General features: G+C 40.6%; 1 long non-coding RNA gene across 1 annotated transcript; it reads right to left on the bottom strand.

Moving 5' to 3' along the window:
* Window positions 1–2,887: 2,887 nt before the first annotated feature.
* Window positions 2,888–25,966, bottom strand: LOC117516611. Its single transcript, XR_004562486.1, has 3 exons — window positions 25,742–25,966; window positions 6,973–6,982; window positions 2,888–2,898 (listed from the first exon to the last, which is right to left on the bottom strand). It is a non-coding gene; the product is annotated as an uncharacterized LOC117516611 (long non-coding RNA).
* Between the last annotated feature and the right edge of the window lie 468 nt (window positions 25,967–26,434).

The following is a 26,434-nucleotide window of genomic DNA, read 5'->3' as shown; positions in this document are numbered from 1 at the left end:
GGGGACAGAGCAGATTATTCTTCTTCAGAAGACTGAAATCTGTTGATGTTTGTAGCGATATGCTTTTCCTTTTTTATCAATCTGTTGTGGTCAGCTTTCTATTATTTGCTGTTGTGTGTTGGGGGAACAGCTTGTCTGTTAGGGACAGTAACAGACTGGACAAATTTGTCAGGAAGTGCGTGTCAGTGATGGGGAGGGAGGCGGCCTCTGTGGGTGAACTGGTGGAGTGTAGGTTGAGGTGTATTATGAATTCCGTTATTAATAACAAATCTCATCCTCTACACAACACTGTGGTTGCTCAGAAAAGCAACCGCAGTGACAGATTCCTCTCCATGAGATGCAGGACTGAGAGGTATACAAGATCATTTGTCCCGGCCGCCATGAGACTGTTTAACGCTTCTTGTTAATGTAGTTTTATTTCCATGTGTTTTTATATTTGTCTTATTTATTGGTATTTTATTGTATGGATGAATTGTGTATGTATGTATGCTCTCGGGCAGATGAATTTCCCCTTACAGGGGATGAATAAAGTATTCATCTATCTTATCTATCTATGTATCTATCTATCATTTACTTGATTAAAAACTCAACTGTTTATTTTTTTAAACTGTGCTCACACCCAGTGCCTAAACAAATCAAATCAAATCAAATCAATTTCATTTATATAGCGCCAAATCACAACAAACAGTTGCCCCAAGGCACTTTATATTGTAAGGCAAGGCCATACAATAATTACGGAAAAACCCCAACGGTCAAAACGACCCCCTGTGAGCAAGCACTTGGCAACAGTGGGAAGGAAAAACTCCCTTTTAACAGGAATAAACCTCCAGCAGAACCAGGCTCAGGGAGGGGCAGTCTTCTGCTGGGACTGGTTGGGGCTGAGGGAGAGAACCAGGAAAAAGACATGCTGTGGAGGGGAGCAGAGATCAATCACTAATGATTAAATGCAGAGTGGTGCATACAGAGCAAAAAGAGAAAGAAACACAGTGCATCAAGGGAACCCCCCAGCAGTCTAAGTCTATAGCAGCATAACTAAGGGATGGTTCAGGGTCACCTGATCCAGCCCTAACTATAAGCTTTAGCAAAAAGGAAAGTTTTAAGCCTAATCTTAAAAGTAGAGAGGGTGTCTGTCTCCCTGATCTGAATTGGGAGCTGGTTCCACAGGAGAGGAGCCTGAAAGCTGAAGGCTCTGCCTCCCATTCTACTCTTACAAACCCTAGGAACTACAAGTAAGCCTGCAGTCTGAGAGCGAAGTGCTCTATTGGGGTTATATGGTACTATGAGGCCAAGTACAATAACTTCAGTTTTATCTCTGGCTTCATGGATAGATAAAGCTGGGTATCATCTGCATAACAATGAAAATTTAAGCAATGCCGTCTAATAATACTGCCTAAGGGAAACATGTATAAAGTGAATAAAATTGGTCCTAGCACAGAACCTTGTGGAACTCCATAATTAACCTTAGTCTGTGAAGAGAGATTCCCATTTACATGAACAAATTGTATCTATTAGATAAATATGATTCAAACCACCGCAGCGCAGTGCCTTTAATACCTATGGCATGCTCTAATCTCTGTAATAAAATTTTATGTCAACAGTATCAAAAGCACACTGAGATCTAACAGAACAAGCATGATTCCACTGTCTGAGGCCATAAGAAGATCATTTGTAACCTTCACTAATGCTGTTTCTGCACTAAAACCTGACTGAAACTCTTCAAATAGACCAGTCTCTGCAGATGATCAGTTAGCTGTTTTACAACTACCCTTTCAAGAAATTTTTGAGAGAAAAGGAAGGTTGGAGATTGGCCTATAATTAGCTAAGATAGCTGGGTGAAGTGATGGCTTTTTAAGTAATGGTTTAATTACTGCCACCCTTAAAAGCCTGTGGTACATAGCCAACTAATAAGATAGATTGATCATATTTAAGATCGAAGCATTAATTAATGGTAGGGCTTCCTTGAGCAGCCTGGTAGGAATGGGGTCTAATAGACATGTTGATGGTTTGGAGGAAGTAACTAATGAAAATAACTCAGACAGAACAATCGGAGAGAAAGAGGTCTAACCAAATACCGGCATCACTGAAAGCAGCCAAAGATAACGATACGTCTTTGGGATGGTTATGAGTAATTTTTTTCTCTAATAGTTAAAATTTCTTAGCAAAAGAAAGTCATGAAGTCATTACTAGTTAAAGTTAAAGTAATACTCAGCTCAATAGAGCTCTGACTCTTTGTCAGCCTGGCTACAGTGCTGAAAAGAAACCTGGGGGTTGTTCTTATTTTCTTCATTAGTGATGATAGGAAGATGTCCTAGCTTTAAGGAGGGCTTTTTTATAGAGCAACAGACTCTTTTTTCCAGGCTAAGTGAAGATCTTCTAATTAGTGAGATGCCATTTCCTCTCCACTTAACGGGTTATCTGCTTTAAGCTGCGAGTTTGTGAGTTATACCATGGAGTCAGGCACTTCTGATTTAAAAGCTCTCTTTTTCAGAGGAGCTACAGCATCCAAAGTTGTTTTCACATGAGATGTAAAACTATTGATGAGATACTCTATCTCACTACAGAGGTTTAGGTAGCTACTCTGCACTGTGTTGGTATATGGCATTAGAGAACATAAAGAAGGAATCATATCCTTAACATAGTTTACAAGCGCTTTCTGAAAGACTTCTAGTGTAATGCAACTTATTCTCCCCACTGCTGGTAGGTCCCATCAGAGTAAATGTAAATGTTATTAAGAAATGATCAGACAGAAGGGAGTTTTCAGGGAATACTGTTAAGTCTTCAATTTCCATACCATAAGTCAGAACAAGATCTAAGATATGATTAAAGTGGTGGGTGGACTCATTTACATTTTGAGCAAAGCCAATTGAGTCTAATAATAGATTAAATGCAGTGTTGAGGCTGTCATTCTCAGCATCTGTGTGGCTGTTAAAATCGTCCACTATAATTATCTTATCTGAGCTAAGCACTAAGTCAGACAAAAGGTCTGAAAATTCACAGAGAAACTCACAGTAACGACCAGGTGGACGATAGATAATAACAAATAAAACTGGTTTTTGGGACTTCTAATTTGGATGGAAACAAGGTAGGCTATTATTAACAAAATGCTTCTTGCTGCCTGCACGATAATATGGTGTTTAGTTTCACACGGATATCCCTGAGTGTGGCAAACCAAAGACAACCGCTTTAGATCAGAGCCCTCTGCATGGCTGAGAATCCTCCCTTAAGGGCCTTAAGGGTCACACGACACATGGCGATAGCTGAATGAAGGAAAAAAGTCACAAATCATTGAGAAAAGTGGACGAATGATCTTTCCCATCCCTGAAAAGCCTGTGAATCAAGAGTGCAAACAGGGATGAATGAAAACTGAAACTTACGAAAGAAAAATGATTGAACGTCGACCTTGACGCTTTAAATAAAATCAAAAGGAAACATTCACAATGACATGACTGACAGCGGGTATGAGACTGAGTGCAGCCAGCCCTGTCCTCATGTCCACAGCACTTGCAGGTGTGGAGTTTGGCTGTCTTGACAACAATGTGTGTGCATAAATAGTTACAGTAGTTGATAAAACGTTCTTGCCGATATTGGTTATGTATGGCAATGTTACCTTTTGTCCCACACACGGACGAGTCATCAGTGATAGAAGGACATTCCATTCAGCTTATCTGAGCTTAGTTATTGATCTGTTCAGATATCGTCAATGTTCGCGCAAGACGTCGTACTTGGAAGGTTGGACGACAGTCAAACAGGTCGTTAACATTACAGAAACTGCAAACAATGAGGAATTAACTAGATCGAAAGCAAAATGAAATATGGATTTTTTTCAATTTCAATTTATTTTCCTTTATATAGCGCCAAATCACAACAGAGTTGCCTCAAGGCGCTTCCCACAGGTAAGGTTTAACCTTACCAACCTAGACCAGACTCAAAGGGGTGACCCTCTCTTGGGCCAAAATGGGTGTAATGTGGTCGAACTTTCTGCTTCGTGTCAAAAGTCTGGCTGCAGCATTTTGAACCAAAGGGAGAGCCCTAATGCTAGACTGCGGTAAACCAGAAAATAGAACATTGCAGTAGTCCAATCTAGAAGAGATGAACACATGGATCAGGTTCTCAGCATCAGCCATAGACAGGTTGGGACGAATCTTCGCTATATTTCGCAGGTGGAAGAAAGCAGTCCTAGTAATATTTCTAATATGGAGGCCAAAGGACAATGAAGGATCAAAAATTACCCCAAGGTTCCTCACTTTGTCAGTGTGATGTATGACACACGAACCTAGGCTGAGTGTTAACTGGTCAAATTGATGCTGATGTCTCACTGGATCAAGAACCATCATTTCAGTCTTTTCAGAGTTTAAAAGTAGGAAGTTTCTAGACATCCAGCTTCTCACTGCTGCAAGGAAATGTTCTAAGGATTTCATGTGAATGAGATTACCAGCAGTTATCGGCATATATAACTGAGTATCATCTGCATAGCAGTGAAAGGTAAAGCAAAACACCGTAATAGGTGCCCAAGTGGTGCTATATAAAGGGAGAAAAGCAGGGGGCCTAAGACAGACCCCTGAGGAACCCCAAATTTCATGTCACTATGGTTAGAGGTAGTGTTACTGTACAAAACACAGTGAGAATGACTGGTCAAGCATGATGTCAGCCATGCAAGGACACTCCCAGTAATCCCAAAATTATTTTCCAGCCTATCAAGTACAATATGATGATCCACTGTATCAAATGCAGCACTGAGATCTAACAGCAGCAGAACCATAGTGGTGTCCGAGTTCACTGTAAGCAGAAGATCCTTCAACACTTTAGTGAGAGCTGTCTCTGTAGAATGATATTTTCTAAAAGCAGACTGCAGTGGCTCAAAGAGATTATTCTCAATAAGATAGTCTACGAGCTGTCGTGACACCACTTTTTCCAGAATTTTAGAGCAAAATGATAGATTTGATATCGGCCGATAGTTTTTCAATACACTAGGGTCATCAGGAGAGTGAGCTACAGGTGGTTGTCCATGAATAAGTGTTGCCACCGTGTCGAACAAGAACTTTGAGTTATGCTTGTTTTTGTTGATCAAATCAGAGTAATAGGTCTGCTTTGTAGCCAATAATGCATGCTTATAGTCTAAGATAGCATCACGACACGCAAGGTGGAATACTTCTAATTTTGAACGATGCCATTTCCGTTCTAGACCTCTTACTTTATGCTTGAGGTCACGCAGGTAATCATTGAACCAAGGTGACTGCGATTTGGGGGAGCGCGGTTTCAACACAGGTGGTGCAATCATGTCGAGTGTTGTTTTGAGCACTGAGTTTAAGCTATCCACAAGTCTGTCTACTCACTGGGTATTTGTCAAAAGTGAGGCTAAGACATCAGGCAGTCTAGCTTCTAGTTCAGTCTTAGTTGAGGAGTTGATGCATCGCTGCAGTGATAAATAAGGTTGTTGTTCCACTAAACACGGCAGCGAATCTGTAAACTTAATAAGTGAGTGATCAGAGACCACTGATGATGTCAATATTCGTGACAGCAATACCACGTGCGAGAACCAGATCCAGGGTATTTTCAGTAACGTGCATCGAATCCCGAATGCATTGCTGAAATCCTAATGCATCCACAATTTCCATAAATGATTTGCAGATGGGATCAGAAGGCTTAGAAGGCTCAGAAGGCTTGCAGGGTCTCTAATCACCTGCTCCGTGGCCTGCTGTAGATTCCTAATGATATCATCCCTGTAGAGCTCTATCTATGTTCGTATGCAAGATGGTGGCGCCTTCCCCAGTAGGGTGGAGGCCATCCGGCATCAGCAGGCCACGGCGGCCCCAGAACGAAGGCCAGTTATCAATAAAGCTAAAGCCTTGCTGTTGACAAAACTGCACCAGCCACCTATTTAATGATATCAGCCTGCTAAATGGTTCATCAGTACCCCGGGAGGGGAGGGGACCAGAGACTATTAATCGATGCCGACACATCTTTCTGGCAAGGTCGCAAGTCCTATGTCCATTTTTGTGACCTCTGAGTGCTTCATCCTGATATCATTGGTACCAACGTGAATAACTATGTGACTATATCTCATGTCATGTTCCTTCATCTGTCTTCCCTTCTGCAGCGTCAGCACCCTAAGATGGGATGCAATGTTGGGAGCTCTGGCCCCAGAAATACATTTAATGTCAGCTGGCGTCTGTAACCTGACTTTGCGGGTGATAGAATCCCCTATCACTAAAGTCCGGTGTTTCGGCCTGGAGATAGGAGTGGAAGTCACTTGTGGGCTCGGAGAATTCACATCAGGTAAATTCAATGGGGAGAACCGATTCACAGTTCGCAGTGGCGAGTGTGATCGGGGTGCCACAACCAGGTACCAAGCCCTACGGGGCTTCCTCTGCCTCGCCACAGTCCAAAAACCATACTCCACAGCCGGCGTTTCTAGGCTGATGCTAATGGGCTCGCTAGCCAGCCCAGCACTAACCTCATCTGGAGTGCCCGTACCATCTAACTCCACTGCGCTAAGAAGCTGCTCTGACTTACAGACACGGATCTCTAAGAGAGCCACCCTATCTTCCAACATCACGTAGGATTTATGGAGGGTGTAAAGTAGGTAAAGTAGTGTACTTTGTGCACTAGGAAATTCAAGAGTATAGCCAAGCAAGCACAAGCTAACCAATAATGGATAAGCTAACCACTCCTAAGGCTCACACAGATGCAAATAAATGAATTAAAGTTCACAGCGGTTACACTGAAAGAGTAGCAGAAGTATTAGAAATGTAGGAATAGTAAATATATATATATATACCACTTCTAAGATTAACACAAGAGTAAAGTACTAAGCTAAAGTTCACAACAGTTACACTAACAGTTAACTAACAGAACTATATAAAAAATGAAATGAAAAAGGGGTCCGAAGTTGCTAACGCAAGATAACCGCTAGTGAAAATGCTAGCCACTCCTAAGATTTACACAGGAGTAAAATAATTACTTAAAATTCACAGCAGTTCGACTGAAAAACTAACAGAAGTATTAACCAAGTAAAAACAACCAGCTATAAAAATAACGAGGGGTGGGAAAGGAGGAGTCGACCTAGCTAGTGAAAACGAATGGATGAATTGAGGTTGTTGTGATTCGTTCATATTTTTTAACAGTTTAAAAATTCTGATGAGTGGCAGCTACAGGAATGAAGCAGGACAACAGTTAAATGATGTCAATGTAAGTTCAGATTTCTTGTTTTGTTTTGGCTTCGGCGCCCATGCATCTGCTCAACAATGGAGACTGCAAGGGCTGTGATTTGTGACTTTTACTTTTTCACTCCTTCCTCTCCTGTCATATTTTATTTTCATGGATTAAATATGTTTGGTAGCAAAGTCTGCAAATATGACCAACTTTACACCACAGAGTTGGATAAAGATGCTAAAATTACCTGCAATCCATGGAGGGAAATTTTACGTACAGTGATGGTAGTTTGGAAGTTGATGATTGTAAAAAGATAAAAAGAAGTGGAGCTCACTGAGGGACAAATTGATCCAGAAAAAGCCATTGTTCCTGCTGTAAATTGCAGTAAGAAGCCCACCAACACGACGGAGAACTTTAAAAGGGTCATGCGCATGTCGATGTCATTGCATGGCCGCAGAGCTGCAGCAGCATAAATCAGGGTTTAAGATTTTAAGGTACTACTCTGCAGCTGACTTAGAAAAAAGAGTGACTCCACCAAATGTAATCCTTTTTATGCACATATTGTCTGTTGCTTATTTAAGGCAGGTGTTTATTGTTTTCACACAAAGTTTTGACCCGGTCATTAAATGAGGCAGGTCCTGATTCAAGGTCAGGTGCAGTGGTGGGCACAGTTCAGCTAATCCAATACCAGATAATTATAAAAGCTATGCTATCGGATTAGCTTTTCAGATAGGTTATGAAACCGATAGGTTTATCTTCCGATAAATTTACTTCAGATAACTTTCAGTCCAATAACATTTTTTTGCTGGTAAAGTTTAATGGTCAAAAACGTTTGTAAACCCTAAAATCAAACATTTTAGTCCGTTTCTTGTGTTTTTAGCAGGCTAGTTGCCTGTAGCTTGCCGACGACATCATCATTAAGCGCAAAACGTGATTGGCCGCTCGACGCAGGGAGCATTGTGGGTAGTGTAGTTCAGGTTCACTTTGGACATTACAGTGTCTTGTCCACTCGACACAAAAACAAAATCGACTAATTTTAACATTATTTTATATTATTTCTTTGTGGCTGTAATTTAATCACCAAGATTCGATGGGGGAGAGGAGCTCTCATGGCGCAGCTGTGTGTACAGAGGGACTTTTCTTCACGTTTAGACACAGTTTTGGATTTAAAAAAGGACACTTTATGTGAATTATGTGGATCCCACTGAAACTAACAGGTAAGAATTTATATTTACTACATGTATTTTATTCTGCCAATTAATGCATTAATGGATGCATTTCGGTTGTTTAAGCCGCAGGGTTCAAAGAGTGTGAAAAAAGCGGCAGCTTTTAGCTTGTAAATGATGGTGTATCTCATACTGTGTTTTACTGCTTTTGAAAGATGATGACAGTGTTTGGGGTTTTATTTTTTTTATTCATTTTTCATGTGTTATTTGTGTTTGTGATCCTTGAATTTACCCAGCAGCCCCTGCGGTGCTTAAAGTGAAACTGGCTCATCAGATGACGACAGTGTAATCTCATGTGGCTGCGTCCAAATCAATACTAATAGTTATTGGTTATCTGTAATAAAGATATTATTATTATTATTTTTTTTTTTGCAGTTTATCAGTTTATCATCATAAAACATAACTTTTCAGTTATCTGATTAATGGTTATCGAAGTTAACTTTTTGATTAGCTGTGCCCACCACTGGTCAGGTGTTTAATCAAGGAAATACATAGGCCTTGTTGGGAAGGTGTTGTGACACGGACCCACAACAGGGGGCGTTAATGAAGGGCCAATGGAATAGCCAAAAAGTAACAATTTAATGTTGTGAAGGTGCACAACGTGATACAGACAGATACAAATGTGTTATATCAATCCAACAAAAGGTGACGTGTGGCAGGCTCGAAGATAGGAGACGTCCGGTGAGAGAGAAGCCGGAACCCACACAAGCCTCACCACCAACGGACCTGAAGAACACCGGAGCCGCCAAGCCCTGCGCCCCAGGTGGCCACTGTCTTCAGCAGTCAGACCCGGTACTGCTGGCAGAAAACAGAAACAGTTCTGGATGAGTGTGAGTCCGCACACTCAGTAATCCCACAGTCTGTGTTCAGTCAAGGAGGGAGAACCTCCACCTACAATCACACACTCGTGCAGCTCCTGTCTAACCACTTATCTGATTGGAGTGTGAAGCGAAGCCGTCGCTGATCACACCAAACGCCAATCCCACAGATAAGGCAAGCACCACAGGATAACGGCTGCAAAAGAAGTTCAGATTATTACTCAACGTTTCGAGTCAGCAGAGAAAATACCTGTATGGTAGACGATTTCTCGGCGAGGAGGTGGAGTTGCAGTCCGGTCTTTATAGTAGTGGTGATGGGTGACAGCTGGTGTTGATTGATGACAGCTGTCACCTCCAGCGGCTCCGACACCCTCTCGTGCTTGGAGCCCGCACTCCAAGCAGGGCACCATCTGGTGGTGGTGGGCCAGCAGTACCTCCTCTTCAGCGGCCCACACAACAGGCCTAATTGGTGCTGGGGATTTCCCGTAGATCTTTCTCCACCTCCTGACTTTAACTAATCCTTTACATTCATATGACGGATTGTGTCTGTTTTACACATATGAGAGATTTCAGTTACAAAGGACAAAATTCGCTGGTCCACCTGAATCCATTATATGCAAGTTTTACTACATATGTTGGACAGTATCTCTCATGACCCTGTCCTCGGTCTATTGATAACTTCATATTCTCCTCTGGGGTGACGGAACTCCATGATGCATACTGTTCTTTGTTTATCATGACACACAGTCAGAACGCAGTTTTGCTTTTACACATACCATTTCAGATAAACAACACGAGCAGGTAACCTGCAAATAAATGTCACATACAACACCTTTCAACCAATCACATAGCTCGACTGATCCACACAGAGGGCAATGGCCCACGCATCTGGGTTTGAAGTCCGTTTCCCGTCAGTCTGAGTCTTCTGAGTTCACTCACTACATTAAACTACTGGGAGGTAATCAGCCAGCAAGACACAACACATACAACACATACATACACACACACACACACACATATATATATATATATATATATATATATATATATATATATATATATATATATATATATATATATATATATATATATATATATAGAGTAGTGTTCAGAATAATAGTAGTGCTATGTCACTAAATAGATTAATTCAGGTTTTGAGTATATTTCTTATTGTTACATGGGAAACAAGGTACCAGTCGATTCAGTAGATTCTCACAAATCCAACAAGACCAAGCAGTCATGATATGCACACTCTTAAGGCTATGAAACTGGTGTTCACAATAATAGTAGCATCTGCTGGTAATGCTACAAACTCAAAACTATTATGTTCAAACTGCTTTTTTAGCAATCCTGTGAATCACTCTTAAGGCTATGAAATTGGGCTAGTAGTAAAAAAAGTAGAAAAGGGGGTGTTCACAATAATAGTAGTGTGGCATTCAGTCAGTGAGTTCATCAATTTTGTGGAACAAACAGGTGTGAATCAGGTGTCCCCTATTTAAGGATGAAGCCAGCACCTGTTGAACATGCTTTTCTCTTTGAAAGCCTGAGGAAAATGGGACGTTCAAGACATTGTTCAGAAGAACAGCGTAGTTTGATTAAAAAGTTGATTGGAGAGGGGAAAACTTATACGCAGGTGCAAAAAATTATAGGCTGTTCATATACAATGATCTCCACAGGGTTGGGAGGGTTATTTTAAAAATGTATTCCGATACAGTTACTAGTTACCTGTTGAAAAATGTAATCAGTAACATAATCCAAGTACCATAATATTAAAGTAATGTAATTTGATTACTTTCAATTACTTCTGGATTACTCCAATATCAAATATGCTAATACAGACAAAAGAAACTAAATATAAATAGTCTTGACCACATAGTACAGTTTATTAAGCAAAAATAAAACTGTTTCTTTTACATGGCATGCTCTGTTTTACTTCACATTATGAATTAAAAGCGCCACAATATTGTTTTAAACACACCCAGTGTTCACCTGCTAAATTTTCAACAAAAAATGCCAAACAAATAATGAAAAATGATAATGAAAACTCAGGCGTGTGCAGATGAATTTTTAATTAAAAGTGGCTTGCAGAACAATATACAAAACAAAAAAAAAAGTCTGCTACTTGTTCAGTAAATTCGCAGCATGTTTAACATACGAGGTCTGTTAGAAAAGTATCCCACCTTATTATTTTTTTAAAAAACCATATGGAGTTGAATCACGTGTGATTACATCAGCCAAGCTTGAACCCTCATGGGCATGCTAGAGTTTTTCACGCCTGTCGGTGACGTCATTCACCTGTGAGCACGCCTTGTGGAAGGAGTGGTCCAGCCCCCTCATTGGAATTACTTTGTCTGAGAAGTTGCTGAGAGATTGGTGCTGTGCTTGATCAAAATTTTTTCAAAAACTGTGAGGCACATCCGAGTGGACACCATTCGAGAAATTCAGCTGGTTTTCTGTGAAAATTTTAGCAGCTGATGAGAGATTTTGGATTGTTTCTATCGCTGTAAGGACGTCCCACAGAGTGGGACGTTGCACAGCGCTCTGAGGCGACGTCGTCATCCTGTTTCAAGCTGAAAACCTCCAAATTTAAGCGTCTGTTGACCCAGGGCGTCGTGAGAGAACTGAGAACTTTCAGAAGAGGTCGGAATCAGCAGTTCACATTCCACTGTTAAAGGAGATTTTTTTAATGAAAGACGTGCGGACGGATTGGCGCGTCTGCCACAGGAAAAACACCTCCATTGGAAGCTTAAGGACAAGTTGGAACATGCCCTGCTGTTAAACAATTTCTCAGATACTCACTCAGCTGAAAGCCACCAACAGCCGCCTGGATTTTACAAATGGTTATCAACACAGAGGTGTTTTTCCTGTGGTGGGTGGCCTACGCGGCCTATGGCCGACGCGCCAATCCGTCCAACAGTGAAAACCATTAAGTAAATACTGTCAGTAAGGAGGCCTGATCGCCATTTTAATTCCGGGCAAGTTAGTGATTTGCGCACATAGAAGTTCAAGAAACAGGTGGAATATGCAGGAAAGATGCGCATGTTGGCAAAGCCACAAACGGAGGAACAAGGGAGACAATATTTCCTTCCATAAGTAAGTGGTTTTGGTTCTTCTTGTCAATTTGTCTGTGATATTTGGATGATAAACAGCTGTATGTCTCCTGCCGTACCTGTTTCGCCTGTTGACATGGACCGTTAACACTTCACTTATGTCTAGTTGATATTTTCCACTGCTAGACCAATGTGTAGTTAAAATACTTTTTTTTTTAATTTGCACCTTAAAATAATGAGATTATAATGACCCGTGCTGTGCCGCTCAGTCACACCCACACATAGAGATGTGTACCCACACCACTGACTTCATGGATGAAACTTGGTCAATAAAGGATAATTGTGTAAAAATATAATATGTATATAAATGTACTGTAATGGTTTTAGGAGCCGCGCTGCGCTGAACAGCTGCAGCAGGACGCCTCAGCTCAGCAGCTTGAACAGCGCAGATCCGTGTAACTTTCAACACTAATATTTGGAAATGTGTGTGTGTAAGTTTAACACTTTTCTGACATAATTTAATGTAATTTAATTTTACTGGCTCAATATCCAGGTCAAAATGGCATTTTAACACGTATTTTGCGAGCATTTTTCTGAGTGTGTTCAGTCGCGAATCTCCATTGAAAATGCATTAACATCCGTGTACTTCATCAATATTTTGCCCAGTTAGGAGATGTCATGTCGCTGTTCATGAAGGGACATTTTCGTTTCAAAGAAAAAAATATATTATATACAGATAATATCATAAAATGCATTAAATTGTAATCCTGCAAAGTAAATATACCTGTAATCTGAATACGTCTTTTTTTCTGTAACTGTAGCGGAATACAGTTACATTTATTTTGTATCCTAATTACGTAACGCCGTTACATGTATTCCGTTACTGCCCACGCCTGGATCTCCAATGCTTTAAAATGAACAAAAAAACCAGAGACGCGTGGAAGAAAATGGAAAATAACCATCAAAATGGATAGAAGAATAACCAGAATGGCAAAGACTCACCCATTGATCAGCTCCAGGATGATCAAAGACAGTCTGGAGTTACCTGTAAGTGCTGTGACAGTTAGAAGACGCCTGTGTGAAGCTAATTTATTTGCAAGAATCCCCCGCAAAGACCCTCTGTTAAATAAAAGATGTGCAGAAGAGGTTACAATTTGCCAAAGAACACATTAACTGGCCTAAAGAGAAATGGAGGAATATTTTGTGGACTGACAGTTTGTGAGACGACCCCCAAACTATGAATTCAAGCCACAGTTCACCATGAAGACAGTGAAGCTTGGTGGTGCAAGCATCATGATATGGGCATGTTTCTCCTACTATGGTGTTGGGCCTATATATCGCATACCAGGTATCATGGATCAGTTTGGATATGTCAAAATACTTGAAGAGGTCATGTTACCTTATGCTGAAGTGGACATGCCCTTGAAATGGGTGTTTCAACAAGACAATGACACCAAGCACACTAGTAAACAAGCAAAATCTTGGTTCCAAACTAACAAAATTAATGCCTCGCAGATGTGAAGAAATCATGAAAAACTGTGGTTATACAACTAAATACTAGTTTAGTGATTCACAGGATTGCTAAAAAAGCAGTTTGAACATAATAGTTTTGAGTTTGTAGCATTACCAGCAGATGCTACTATTATTGTGAACACCCCCTTTTCTACTTTTTTTTTAATAATAGCCCAGTTTCATAGCCTTAAGAGTGTGCATATCATGACTGCTTGGTCTTGTTGGATTTGTGAGAATCTACTGAATCTACTGGTACCTTGTTTCCCATGTAACAATAAGAAATATACTCAAAACCTGGATTAAGCTTTTTAGTCACATAGCACTACTATTATTCTGAACACTACTGTATATATATACAGTATATGCATGCACGCACACGCACACACACGCACAGACACACACACACAAACACTATACATACACTATATTTATACCATCCTTAAGCCCCCGTCACACATAACAAGAATGTGCAGGAACAAGGCTGAAACAGCAAAAATTGCATAATCGGACATATTAAAGCATGTTTTTTTCACATGAAGTAACTTGTAAAGGTCCTCCGAGTGAGTTATTACAAATGTAATTCTTAGATATCCATCCATAGCAAGATGCATGTTGGGCAAAATGTGACCAAACCTTATGGCCCATCTTCTGTACCTAACTCATACATAAAGAAAATGGCATTTGAAATCTGTTTTCTTATTTTCAGCTCTCTTTTTCTTTCACTTAATCATTGCCTAGTTCGAGATACATGCTGTATCAGTAGTGTCTCAACATCAGCATGGACACGTTCAAATTAAATTTTTTTTTTATATTTTGTATTTAAAATTGAACAGGAACTTTTATGAACAACTTCATAAAATATGGCATTACATATTTGTACAAAAATGCATTGACCATGTTGAGTTTTTAACAAGAAAAAAAAGTGTGAAACATTTTCCATGTAATGGAAAAAATCACAAGGAGCTGTGATTTAAAAGAAGCTTACAACCCAATGCCTTAAAATTTTCAAAGAACTGACATACAGAGGATTTTCTACAGGGTTTTTTGATGAGATTATACAGTGCATGCGGAAAGTATTCACAGTGCTTCACTTTTTCCACATTTTGTTATGTTACAGCCTTATTCCAAAATAGAGCAAATTCCCTTTTTCCTTCAAAATTCTACTCACAAAAGCCCATAATGAAATGATAAAGGTTTTTCCATTTTTGCAAATTTAGAAAAAAGAACAAAAACAACCAAAAAAAAAAAAAAAGAAGAAACCTCAAGAATCATACGTACATAAGTATTCACACCCTTTGTCCAATACTTTGTTGATGCACCTCTGGCAGTAATTAGATCCTCACATCTTCTTGAATATGATTCCACAAGCTTGGGACACCTATCTTTGGGCAGTTTTGCCCATTCCTCTTTGCAGCACCTCTCAAGCTCCATCAGGTTGGATGGGGGGTGTCGATGGACAGACTTTTTCAGATCTCTCCAGAGATGTTCATTCAGATTCAAGTCAGGGCTCTGACTGGGCCACTCAAGGACATTCACAGAGTTGTCGTGAAGCCATTCCTTTGATATCTTGGCTGTGTGATTAAGGTCATTATCCTGCTGAAAGATGAACCGTGGCTCCAGTCTGAGGTCAAGAGTGCTCTGGAGCAGGTTTTCATCCAGGATGTCCCTATACATTGCTGCATTATCTTTCCCTCAATCCTGACGAGTCTCCCAATTCCTGCTGCTGAAAAACATCAAACACAGCATGATGCTGCCACCACCATACTTCACTGTAGGGATGGTGCCTGGTTTCCTCCAAACATGATGCCTGGTATTCACACCGAACAGTTCAATCTTTGTCTCATCAGACCAGATAATTTTGTTTCTCGTGGTCTGAGAGTCCTTCAGGTGCCTTTTGGCAAACCCCAGGTGGGCTGTCATGTGCCGTTTACTAAGGAGTGGCTTCTGTCTGGTCACTCTACCATACAGGCCTGATTAATGGATTACTGCAGAGATGGATGTCCTTCTGGAAGCTTCTCCACAGAGGAATGCTGGAGTTCTGACAGAGTGACCGTGGGGTTCTTGGTCACCTCCTTGACTAAGATCCATCTCTCCCGATTGCTCAGTTTAGACGTGTAACCAGCTCTAGGAAGAGTCCTGGTTGATCTGAACTTCTGCCATTTATGGATCATGGAGGCCACTGTGCTCATTGGGAACTTAAAAGCAGCAGAAATGGTTCTGTATCCTTCCCCAGATTTGTGCCTCGAGACAATACTGGCTCAGAGATCACCAGACAATTCTTTTGATTTCATGGACTCCAGTTGAACTGTACAAACATCTGAAGGATGATCAGTGGAAACAGGTTGCTCAATTTTGAGCTGCATGGCAAAAGCTGTGAATACTTACGTACCTGTAATATCTTTTAAAGTTAGCTTTAGTTTTATTTCATTTTTAGTTTTGTGTTTTTAATAAATTTGTAACAATCTAAAACCCACAATTTTCACATTGTCATTATCGGTATTGTGTGTATAATTTTGATGAAAAAAGTAAAAAGAATTTACTCCATTTTGGAATAAGGCTGTAACATAACAAAATGTGAAAAAAGTGAAGCGCTGTGAATACTTTCCAGACGCATGGTAATCCAGCTTTCTTTAAACAGCTCTCTCTCCAAATCGATCACACTTGTTTGGTTTAATTTTTAGCATTTACAGCCTTAATTTGAGAGTTGGACAGTGCAGTTCTAATAGTTCAAGTACATAAAATGCCAATCTGAATGTCAGACTTTGACATACTGAAGAAACGTCATACTCTGAGACACACACACACTCACACATACACACATCTTTTGTCACATGGGAGGACCTTAAATTAACCCTCTATGATATATGATTATTCCTGAGCATAATAAAAGACTTATTTACATTGCACTAACTGATAGTCAATGTGCAAACACGGGATTTTATTTCAAGTTCAACAATTTTCAAAACAGTTATTTTAAGAACACGAGACTTTTCAGCATGCCAGCTTCTTGGATTAAATTCTGTGATGTTTCTGAACTGTAACTGCAGAAAGATTTTAATTTATTCAACAAATGGGGGAAAAAATAATATTTGGCAGAATTGCTGTTCTTGTTTTGTCACAAAATAGACAGGCTACTGGTTTATGCAAAATAAATAAATAAATAAAATGAAATAAAATTTGCACACATTTTGGCATTTTGTCATGCATAAACTATAGATTAAACATATTTTATAAATGGGAAAGCCCTTGCCATACACACACAAAAACTAAAATGGCAATTGAAACATTAATTCTCACATAGGGCTCTAGCTTGACAGTGGGTGTGGATATAATACATGGCACTGGTGGTTGTGAGGCATCCCCAAATTCTTATTGATGGTTACATAGTGGACACTTCAACAGACACCTATGTAACCACCTTCCCATTAAATTGGACTGCACCAGGTGCACAATGTTGTGAATGCAAGCAGATGAAAGTGAGAATTGTAAGAAGATTTCTAGTGATGGAATGGATCACTGCAGTGGCCGTTGGTGTACTGTAATGATGGACATCACTGTGACATTTGGATGAACACATATGTGAATTCTATGTCTTTTAACTGCAAAGTGGGTGTTGTGCACTCTGTCATGCACACTGTCACAAACGTTCACACAGATTGTGTGAGCTTTGTTTATATTGTTAATGTTGGAATGCTGGATTAGTGTTTGTAATATGTTTTGGTGTCAAAGCACAGTCATTGTGTTATGCACAATATCGTTGTCTTAAATTTTGTCCCTTTGAAATACGGGGTTCCACACGTGTCCATTTTAGGCCCCCTGATTTCTCCCTCTATATAGAATCCCTTGGGCAGATACTGCGATGCTGTGGAATTACTTTTCACTGTAACACTGATGTCACTCAGCTGGACATGTTGATAACTACAAGTAATGTCATGAACAGTAAGAGTTAGAAGATTGCCTTGCTTCAGTGAAAAGTTGGATGTTGAGCGACTTCTTGCTTCTTAAATTCGGACAAAAGTGAATTAATGATCCTTGGTGGAAGATACAGACATTAGTTTGAACAGCCAACGCTTAACCTAGACTCATGTTTGACATCACAGTGATAAAACAATGAATCTTGGGGTGATTTTCAATCCTACACTGTCCTTTGACCTTGTTGCAGTAATGGAGGCTTCCCAAGGATGACAAATGCACCTGATTCAGAATGGAACACTTTAATCCAAATTAAATGCTGCAGTTACAAAAAAAAAAAAAAAATACTGTATATTATCTGAACAATCATCTCTGCTGCCAGATGAACTGGCACTCTAGTGTTATCAAGCTAGTAATCAAATTCACACAGGAAAACAGACCACTTCCTGCTTAAAAAATTCTATTTCAAAATTAGCATCAAAATTACTTTCCACCACTGGTGGGCACAGTTCCGCTAACCACTAATTAGAGAAGCTAACTTTTTTGTTATCGGATTAGCTTTTCAGCTAACTTCAAAAACCATCAGTGGACCAGTTAGCTTCCGCTAAATTTAGTTCTGCTAAAGTTTTGTTTTTTTTAAACACACACAGATGCCAAAATGCATTATGGGTAAACAGAGCCTCCGATCACTGATTGGTTGATTCATTATATGTAAAAAACAACACACAAGTTAACGTGTGTGTTGGTTTTTACAAATAAATGTGTAATTGTAAAATATGTCATTTTTCATTTGTAAAAAAAGACATTTGCAAAACTGAAAATTCTGTTTGTTAAGTTGTGACTGATTCATCAACAACCGTGTGATATAACCGGGCGTCATTCAAACTGCCGTCCAGTAGATGGGTCAAAATGCATAGAACACTGCCATCTGTATGTGCACCTCCACTGGATCCTGTTCAGGGAGTGCAAAGGATATGTTGGTATGCAACATGTATGTGGCACGCATCCATCATATGCAGTAGACATGGACATTGTGCAATCAAACCGAAAGCACCATCTGTCACTGTGAGTCCATGTGTCATTGTGTGCATCAGAGACTCAGGGTGGCACCCACAACTCACCAGAATGGGATGTCACCCTCGTAATTCACAGATTATGACATATTTACATGCGGGTGTGCACGACTCAGTCCGTACTGGATCCATCCACATTCCACGTGGTCATCCAGCAGTCCTACATGGCTGCTCAACTGTCTGTCCCTCCTGACTACGCCTTGAGGTTTGTTTTTTCCCCAGTTCTGGCTGATTCTCTGTAATTCCTGCACATTCTTGCTATGTGTTATGGGGGTCTAACTAACAAAATTATTCATGGACAAGAACCTCCTTACCTAGCGTACCTAATAAAACCATATACACAAGCCTGTGCTCTGCATTCTCAGGATGCAGGACTACTATGTGACTGCTTTGTGTCCTTATGGTTAAAAATAAGCCAGCAAGCCACAGAGCCTTTTCTTATCATGTACCTGTCCGGTGGATCAGTCTGCCTACAGAAAGTCCATTCAAGTCATTCAAGTCCATCTTAAAGACTCATCTGTTTCCTGTTAGCATATGGTATGGTTAGCATACTCATGTAGTATGTAATTGTGCTTTCTGTCCTTTTAAGTCATATTATTAACAAGTTAACAGGTCTCAGCCTCACTATATCGAAATTCTGGGTCTGGCTGTGAAGCATAGCTAGCTGCCTGTGAGCAATTTAGTAACCTTTGCTTCTCTGTTGATTTACCGCTGATGAACTAATGCTGTAGGTGCTGTTATTTCCAACCTATTGATTCTGCTCTATGTATGATTTGCTAACTGACTGACTGTCTGTTCTTCATTTTTTGTAAAAACTATATAACTGGCCCAAGAAGTGGGTCACCCCTCAGAGTCTAGTCTGCTTGAGAGTCCGTCCTCAAAAATTCCAGAGGGAGTTTTCAATCTCAGGGGGATCAGTAAGGTTAGAGCTCACTGATATAAGCACCTTGAGGCAGCTTTGTTGTGATTTGGCACTATATAAATAAATTTAATTGAAAGCACGGGTTGTTTCCCCAATTAAAAGATGCCTTATAAAGCAGTGTACATTTTAATTTTCAAAACTATGGTTTGGAAATGGTTTGAAATGCTGAAGTCCAGACCCCTTGTGAAAGCTCAATCCCTCTCTGGTTATCCACCTGCCCCAGCCACATGAAGTAAGGAAAACAGCATAAAAACTGTGGCACAAACCAGACTTGGGCATTGTTAGGGTTTGAGTTTTTGTTTGCCTGTCTGTTTTATTTTCGTCAGGTCTGTTTCATTATTTTCATTGATTCATTGGTTCTGTGTGTGTTGGGTTTTTCTGCTTGGGTCTGTCTGTCTCTTTCTCTCTTGTCTGTCCCTGGGTTCTTGGTGGTGGGCATTTCCCTCTGTCTGGCCGCTCCCTTGTTCTGGTGCTTTCCACGCACACCTTTGCCTAATTTGCAGCTCATCACCTGGGTGCTACTAATCTTCACCAGATTGATGCGCCTTGTGCCTTCTCTCCAGCTCTCATTCTTGTGTTCCATAGTCCTGCCTGCTTCAGTGTGTTTCTCGACCTCCTGCCCGTTTTTCCGACCTCACCAAAGCCTGATGATTTTTGTACTGCTGTGTTTCTTGGACTAGCTTCTCGTGTACCAACCACTGCTATCCTCATCACTAAAGTTATACAGCCACCTCTACTTTAACTTCGCTGTCCTGGTCAATGCAGATTTGCTCACAAAGCACAAACAAGTTGAGTGTTGACTAGTGGCAAAGTTATTCACTGTCTTTATTTGAGAGCATGATCTTTTAGTATGATATCATGATTGATAAATTTCACTCAATCTCTAAAGCCCAGGTTACACATAGACGGTTTTGTCGGTGGGTAGTACGTAGACCGAAGTTTGCGGTAGATCCGGCTGTTTTTGCGGTGGAAAGGGGCGGAGCATTTCGCAGGCGTTTTGAGCGCCACACTAGCCGCAAATACATGGATAAAACGCCGCTAAATCCGCCGAATAAAGCCGCATTTTGACGCTGTAGCATCTGGCACACGTCAGGCAACGGGGGTTAATACCCAGTTCTATCCTTTACAATCGCAGGTTAAGACGCGCATGAGAACGGCGGTGTTCTGCTGCCGCCGATAATGCCCTGTATACCCGCTGGATTTATCCAGGCAAATCCTGCGTTACTCCAGGAACTTTTGCATATAGGCACCGCCCCAGAGTATAATAGGCTGAAGCAGCTGTCACTGCAGGGGGAGGGAGATCTTCCTCAGCCTTTTCTTCTCTTTCCTTTTCCCCTCCTCAACGTGTTGCTCGTCTCCAGGGCTCTCCTCTGCTTCTGAACCAGACCTCTTGGTAAGTCCTTGCCGCTGCTAATTTTCTTTTAGGAGGCATACTGAAGCTTCTCTGCAAAAATATCTGGAGCTGGCCGCGAGTGAGAGGCTGCATGCAGGCGCTAGCCTTTTTATATGACCGCGCCTATCGGCCATTTGCAACGCCGTTAACCGGGAGTTGCCGTTTAGAATGGCATACCGCTAGCGCCGCTGTTTTGTCTGCCTGTGTCGCCGGTTAAAACGCCTTTGAGGACGCTGATGTGGGCTCTATCGCCGTTTTACACGCCATTGGTTAGGGATACAACGCCGGCCGCCAATTACGGCGGTGTAAACTGCGGCACTACAGGAAGGGGCAAGATGAAATGACGATTAAAACGTATCAAACGCTGTTGTTTGCGTTGTCTCCATCGTCACGCGAATTCTCCGGGAGCGCTCCTGGAATTATTCGACATGTTGAATAATTTTTTGATGATTCCTGGTAAAGCCGGAACTAAGCCACGCCCCCTAGTGCTGGTGTTGACAACGACGTTTGATCCTTAAGACAGCCAAAAACTCTTCCGGGACACTTCCGGGAGCTCTTACCGTCTATGTGTAAAGTCCCAGCACATCATCATCATTCAAATCTTCTTTTTCATGTTCTTCTTCTTTCTTTTAATGGCATTCTGCTTAATGGTGTATTGCTGCTACATTTTGGTCCTTCTCTGTAATGTGGATCATACACTACACCATTCAGATAAATATACAGAAGATTGTCACACATGTAGATACTCCTAGTGCCATTTTGTGGCTATAGATGATATGCTATATATTTTGAAATATGATTTGGTTAAAAATATAAATCTTTGGGTCAGCCAAACAACTGCAGAAAATTTGATATATGTGTTGTAAATGCAAAATATATGGCTACTGTGCTCAACACAGTAGCCACACAAATACAACAATGTGCTTGTACAATGTGTTAGTCTTCAACCAAATTTTTTTGCTGGCCTATGAGTCCAATGACGGCATTCCATTTGCAGGATGCCTGACCACATTTAATTTTTAGACATATTGGCCATGGATATGCAGAGGAGTATTTTTGTTTGTTTGTTTGTTTGTTTGATTCATTTATTTATTTATCTATTTGCATTTTAAGAAAGTTGGCATGAGGTGTCAAAACCACCACTACATTGGGTGAAAACTAGCACTGACATTTGGATAGGAGCACTCCTTTGCATCAGATGGAAGATTCTATAGGGCCCCAGTCTACTACCAAATTAAAGCGAAAGACTCTAAAACTTTGATCTGTATGTGAAGTGATGTCATAGGAAAATGAGAAAGCTCTCTTTTACTTTGAAAGGTAGAGATTTCCTGTGGTAAAATTCCATTTCTCCAACGTCCCCGTGAAAACGTATCCTCTCCTAGTTGGACTTAAATATGATTCACCTGTAATTTTCCTCCTACAACATGACAAATGTAAACACACAAATCCTGTAAGTAGGTTTGGAACAATGGTATCAACAAGTCAAACACAAATGAAAGCCACCAGGGTGATTTAGGTTGATAACAGGTTCACCTTTCTCTGTTGACCTAATGTGGGAAATCAAAAGCAGTGATGAATCACACTGCTGACTCAGTATAAAGGACTTATCGCGATTGCGCATGAAAGCAACAATGGTGCTAAAGTGTTAATCTCAGTTTTATTCCCTTCCTCTCTCGTCGTCTCAGACAAAGACTGATTCTTGTTACTGAAATCCCTCTTGCAAAACTCTGATGTTGCAGATGCAAGAGTTGTTAATGGGTACCACGCATCATTATGTGGCGCTGGGGTATTAATCTTACAACACTTAGCGTGCAGCAATGAACAACACACACTAACTCTAAATTAGTGTTGATACAGCCTTCAGGTGTGAAGCAGTGAAGCAGTGTGATCCCTCAGCTCTCTAAATGGAGCTTTGCCCCCTCACTTTGAAGATATTACCCAGCACATGTGTTCATCTGCTGACTATTGGGCGTTTGACACATTATCAACAGTAAGGATACGATTAATAACTTGGTTTCAAACAGCAGTGTAGGGATTAGGTTAGATAAGAAAATACTGATGTCCTCAATCAATATGTGTGAATACTTGCAATTAACAGTTAAGGTACTCCATCAACTGTGTTTTCATTATCACTAAAAAGCCAAATGTAATTAATGGGGTTTTACCCAAGTACATAATGTCAGTAGATGAATAATGCATATCAGTGTCTTTGGATACCTTTAAAAGTGACACTTTTTATTTCAGTAATGACTGTAATGACTGAATTAGTACTCTGCCCACTTTATCTCAGTCAGCAATTGGCAATCTCAGTCAGTCAACAACCATCCAGTCTCAGTCAGTCACTGAAACATGCATTCAGCAGTAATGAAAACAGGGTGAGAATTTAAAAAGAAAATAGCAATTCAAAACTTTCTGTACACAGGTGGATGAAACCAGAGGGGTAATGATCTCTACAATTTTCAAACACACACTTGGGCTCAACAGTTTACATACCCTGGCAAAATTAGATTTTTTTTTTTTTTTTGGTAACTTTTCAAAGAATGATAACACAAAACTTTTTTCTAACTCATGGTTAGTGTTGTTGTGAAGCAAATTATTGTGTTTACTCTTTTTAAATCATAATGGCAACAGAAACTACCCAAATAACCCTGATCAAAAGTTATCAATACCATGGTGATTTTGGCCTGATAACATGCACACAAGTTGACACAAATGGGTGTTAATGACACAAAAGGTAACCAGTAACCATCCTCGCCTGTGATCAGTTTGCTTGTAATCACTGTGTGTGTATAAAAGGTCAGTCAGTTTCTGGGCTCCTGACAGACCTTTGCATCATTCATCCAGTGCTGCACTGACCTTTCTGGTTCCTGAATTACATGGAAAGGAAAAGAACTGTCAAAGAAAAGGTAACTGAACCGTATAAAACAGGAAAGGGACATAAAAAGATATCCAAGGGACTGAGAATGCCAGTCAACAGTGTTCAAACTCTAATTAAGAAATGGAAAATGAAGGATTCTGTTGGAACCAAACCATGGTCAGGTAGACCAACAAAAATTTCAGCAACAAATACCAGCAAAATTGTTTGGGATGCAAAGAAAAACCCACAAAACACTTCAGCTGAAATACAGGACTGAAAAAAAAGTGGTGTGGCTGTTTCAAGATGCACAATAAGGAGGCATGTGAAGAAAAATGACTTAGACTTAGACTTAGACAACTTTATTCATCCCACCAGGGGCAATTGGTTTCGGCAGCCTGCATACCGGCACATTAACATACAACAACAACAACAAAAACAAAAAACAGAATAAGATAAAAAAAAAATATATATATATATACAACATCCATACATCCTCATACCTATACATCTACACCTCACAAAGAATTTAAAAGACGGATAACAGAAGGGATAAAGGATTTTATAGGGCTGCATGGTTGAGTCACTAGAAGAAAGCCATCACTATGCAAATGCCACAAAGTATCCAGCTTAGAATACACCAAACAGCACAAGGAACAAAGTTGAGTGATGAGACCAAAATTTAACTTTTAGGCCACAACCATGAACGTTACCTTTGGAGAGGATTCAACATGGCCTACGATGAAAGGTATACCATCCCTACTGTGAAACATGGAGGTGCATCGCTGATGTTTTAGGGATGCATGAGCTACAAAGGTACGGGAATCTTGGTCAAAAAGGATGGCAGGATGAATGCAGCATGTTATTAGAAAATACTGGAGGAAAATTTGCGCTCTTTCATCCCGGAAGATGGGCATAGGACATACTTGGACATTTCAACATAACGATCACACACAAGGCCAACTTGACCTGTCACTGGCTATAGTAGAATAAAGTGAAGGTTCTGGAGTGGCCATCTCATTCTCCTGACATCCATATTATTGAGCCACTCTGGGGAGATCCCAAACATGCAGTTCATGCAAGACAGTCCAGCAATTTACAGAAACTGGAGGCTTTTTGCCAAAACGAATGGGCAGCTTTGCCATCAGAGAAAATAAAGAGCTTGTCCACAACTACCACAAAAGACTCCAAGCTGTCATTGATGTTAAAGGGGGCAATACACAGTATGAAGAACTGGGGTATGTAAACCTTTGATCAGGATCATTTGGGTAGTTTCTGTTGTCATTGTGATTTAAAAAGAGTAAACACAGTTGTTTGACAATAAATGGCTTCACACAACCAATAAGCATGAGTCAATGAAATGTTTTGGTGTTATCATTCATATTCCCTGAAAAATTAAATTTAAAAAAAAAAATCTTCAAGGGTATGTAAACGTTTGTCCACAACTGTATGTATGAGAATGTGAGAAATAACTTTTATTCTTAAAGTTATCATCCTATAATGTTAAGGCAGAACAATTTTAAGAAAAGATGTTATTGACGATTTGTTGCTTTTATTAAGTAATTTTAGCCGACATAGATGTCCTAAATTCTTCTGTAGCATAATCACAAATGTACATGAAAATTCTGCACTATAATAATGTAACTTCTCAACAATTATCTCTGTTTCTTTTTTTTTTTTTTTACACAAATGAGCTCACCAACTCCTGCTTATAGAGATGTGGCTGAATTTTCAGACATTATACCATTCTAAAGTAAAATTTTATTTATTCAAGTCAAGTCTGCTTGTATGCATTGTGCCATGCTTTGTTAGCATGGCATAATGCCGACCTCCCGGGCTGCGGGAGGTCGGCTGCAGGCTGGACAGGCGGCGAGCCAGCAGAGCTCAGTAACTGCTTTCAGGATCGTCCTTCAGAGCCACACTGTCCGGCTGGGAGTCCTCCACGATCAGGCACGGGTTCTCAGGTTGAGGCAGACTGGAGTCCAGCTTGCTTCCACCAGGATCCATGAGGCCGATGACACAGGACGGACTGTTAGCTAGCAGAGCAGCGGCAAAGCATGGTCTTGGAAGGCATGAGTGGCGGCCAAGTGGTTTATGTGCTTGTTTCCAGTGCAGAAGGTCCCCTGTTCATGGCCACCACTACCATTTCTCCATCTAATTGTGAAGTTGCATCAGGAAGGGCATCTGATGTGAAACTTGCCAAATCAACATGCGGATCTACTGTGGTGACCCCAAGTGAAAACAAAGGAGAAACTAAGGGGACATTTTCAAATATCTCAGTGGCTCAGTGGACGCAGCCGGCGCGGTGCGGTGGCACAGGAAAAACACCTCTGTTGGAAGCCTTAAGGACAAGTTGGAACATGTCCAGCTGTTAAACAATTTCTCATATACTCACTCCACTGAAAGCCATCAAAAGCCGCCTGGATTTTACAAATGGTTATCAACACGGAGGTGTTTTTCCTGTGCCGCCGCACCGCGCCGGCTGCGTCCCGACGCGCGGACCCGTCCGCACGTCTTTCATT

The sequence above is a fragment of the Thalassophryne amazonica genome, chromosome 9 (assembly GCF_902500255.1).
Source record: "Thalassophryne amazonica chromosome 9, fThaAma1.1, whole genome shotgun sequence".
In the NCBI taxonomy this organism is placed as follows: Eukaryota; Metazoa; Chordata; class Actinopteri; order Batrachoidiformes; family Batrachoididae; genus Thalassophryne; species Thalassophryne amazonica.
This window is presented reverse-complemented; position numbering and strand designations above follow the sequence as displayed.